The following is a 3,390-nucleotide window of genomic DNA, read 5'->3' on the forward strand; positions in this document are numbered from 1 at the left end:
TAAGTCCAACCCCAAAAAGAACTCCAAGCAGTCTGACAATATGGCCCTTTTGCACCACCTCACATTCCCACCCTCAAAGATCAAAGTCATTGTCTTCAGTCAGGCTTATCATTCTGGATTTCAGAATGTTACATTTAGAACCTGAAGCATAGGCATACTCCTGTAATAGCTCTAGGATATATTTCATGCGCTCCCCCTTGTCGTGTAGTAGGGGAGTGCATGAAACACTTTCCACCTGTCCCTACAGCAACTGCGGGGCTGGTGGCCTCCCTTGCCAACTCAGCATGCTAGTAGAGCTCAGACTTCTCACACCACCAGCTCAGCACACAACCACCTCAGCTAGCCCCCACGCGGACCCGTCATCTGCAGAGGCTACAAACTGCCATTCCTCTGACTATGCAGACTCATCACCAACTCTCCCCATGTTACATTAAAATCTTGCTTTTAAAGAATAATAAAATACACCTTCTTTGCTTGCTTCCCTTCAGGCCAGTTGCTTCTAAGACAAGCGTTTGTAACTTCTTGCATTGACCCAATAATGGTGGTATTCCACCCGCAAACACATTGTTGCTCAAGTCAAGAGTGAGGAGAGCGAAAGATTCCCGAGGGACTCTGGCGATTCGCCATTGAGCAGGTTGAAGGAGAGGTTGAGGTGTTGAAGGGCACTGTGGGGGGGGAGGAAGAGGCCGCTGGGTAGACTATCGGAGAGGTTGTTGTCAGAGAGGTCGAGTTTGGAAAGAGTAGGAAGGAGTGCCCTTTCTTCAAGCCTCCCATGCAATTCACATCGCTCTTTTGCTCATCCTCATCCACTCGAAAGTCTGTAAACACAGTTTGTAATAGCTCACTTGTTGCCTGATGTTCCTGCTTAGTGAAGGAGAATCTCATGTTAGCCACTTGCTCAGTAGCCGCTTGTAATTAAGTCTCTCGGAGCTTTCCCTTATTGCCCTTCAACTTCTTCTTATCGTTTGTGTCTACACTTCTATACACGAACACCATCTTGGCTCTGATCCTGCCACCACAACTCTCTGCCACCATGGCAGAGCCCTTGAAATCCAACAGCACCATAGGCAGGACTTCCTTAAGCCCGTTGTCATCTTCATCATTGGACACCATGAAAATAAATACATCTGCTCTGGCAAAAGCCCAAAGGTGGCTAACCCGATTATCACGGACCTCTGATGATTCAAGACCAAAATATTATGGGGATCTTATTCCTTCAGTGTCTAGTAACAGCACATAATCATACTCTGTCCGTGTAGACCCCTCCAGTACACCGGTCAGTGCTTGTTTGCAACTGCGTACCAAACATTAGGTTGAGCACTATGCTCTTGCCACTGCTATATGCAAGCCCATCACACTAAGAACAAATATTTTGGCTGATTTGCCCATTAGTTTCTTCTTGGTCAAGGTATCCAACTCTATTAGGACTGTCTCCACCCAGGCTTTGCAAAACATGCATGCATCACCATCAAGAATCTCCAGCCTAGGAAAGCCATCTAAGAGGTGTTGTGCAGCTAGCGTGGCCAGATGGTGCTTATGCCTAGGAGCAGCCACAAAGATGTGACACAATTCCCTCCGTGCAAGAGAGGGGGACACATAGCCAGACAGATTGAAGCCCGCAAGGTTCAAGCTCTGCAGGTGTCTTAGTCACTGCAAGGAGATCATAGGCAGATCGCATTCAGCTCAGTTCGACTAACAAAGGGAGAACACATTTATTAGCACATGCGACAGATCGCGTTTAGCTCACTTTGTTTAGCGAAGGGAGACCGTTTGTGTCATCACAACAAAAGCCAGCACAGTGCATCACCGTTTGCAGCACATCACCATTAGCAGCAGCGCATCACCGGTGTTGCGCCTAGTCTGTGTGTGTGTAGAATGGATACTAGGATCCACCTTCAATAACTACCGCTGGGTCCTTTCAATGCTAATTATCTACAATGGACCGATAAAAAGTGTGAAAAGTCCATATATGAATATGTTCAGGTAGTCTATTTTCACTGGAATCACTTAACATATTTTTTAAAAGGAGAAGAGTCTCTTATAGATGTAGAAACAAATTTTAGGCGGTAGTCCGTGAGAAGGCATGAAAAGGGTAGCTTAAAGCAACGAGCTCTTGATAGCTACTTAGAGGAGACTTTGTTTTGGTGTGCTTATGGTTCTAAAGATATGCGTGGAAAGGAGATCATGGTTCCTCGCAATGAAAAGACACCAAAGACAGGAAAAGAAAGTTGTCCAAGTGTAAAAGGCACTCGCATGTGTGGTTGTCAATGTCATTTCTTTGCAAAAAGATTGTATCTTTTAGAAGATGTAGCTTGCATTTGCTATATTCAAATGCATCATGTTGATGAGAATATTGAGCTTTGTCACAAAGAAGGCATCAAGGCAACTTTGGGCCACAACCTATCCTTTGCACCATGGCTCTCTTTGGAAATAAAATCATGGGTCTTTGAAATGCTTTGCAAACATTACACTCCAATGCAAGTGCATGAGGCACATATTCAAGTTGTTCACCAAACAAAAGTGAACAATCCTCTCACTAGATGATTTCCTATCACTTAGAGACATCTTAAATATTGCTAGGAAGCATGCAAGTAGTACTCATGAGCTACATTCTAGTGATGCCCAAAGTGTTCGCACGTGGACACAACAACACTCTCAAGATGTCTTCTACTATGCAGAGATGGATGCTACAAACAATAAGCCATTTGTGCTAGGTATTCAAACACATTGCAACTTGAGAGGCTCAACACACATGGCAACAATGGGGTCATATCAATGGATTCGACGTTTGGAACAAACTTTTACAAGGTACACATGTAGTATATATGTACTTTTTTATGCTACTTTATATGTAGAAATGTTAAGATTCTATCTCATTGAATATTTTTTGTTTCGTTCCAACTCTACAATGTGCTAGTATTTGATAACTATCAAAATGGAGTCCCAGTTGCGTGGATCATAACATCAAGCTCTGATACAGACACTATTGTCCAATGGCTTACAAGTCTTTGCAATAAAGTACTTGACTACAATAAGTAATGGGATCCAAATGCCTTTCTTGTTGATGATGCAACCACCGAGATAAATGCCATCAGGTAAATCATGTGCATGCCCACATTATTGCTCACAAAGTATTATCTCTTTCTCTTTGTCAAACTAGCTAAACTTTTATTTCTAATTTATTGCAATCTTGAAAATAGGGTGGTATTCAACATACCAATTTATTTATGTTTATGGCATGTTCGTCGAAGTTGGTTGAAGCACTTAGTGAAGAAGGTACAAGATTGGAAAGTTAGAGCTATCATGTTTAGACGCTTAGGTGCAATCATGAACATGCAAGTCCAAGGGGGAGCTTCGGAGGCCATTGCCATAGACAATATAAAAGATAGT

General features: G+C 43.1%; 1 pseudogene; it reads right to left on the reverse strand.

Annotated features, from left to right (window-relative positions):
* Positions 1-576: 576 nt before the first annotated feature.
* Positions 577-1,455, reverse strand: LOC147611313 (uncharacterized; annotated as a pseudogene).
* Positions 1,456-3,390: the final 1,935 nt, after the last annotated feature.

The sequence above is a fragment of the Cibotium barometz genome, chromosome 47 (genome assembly GCF_041138505.1).
Source record: "Cibotium barometz isolate CiBa-2024 chromosome 47, ASM4113850v1, whole genome shotgun sequence".
NCBI lineage: Eukaryota > Viridiplantae > Streptophyta > Polypodiopsida > Cyatheales > Cibotiaceae > Cibotium > Cibotium barometz.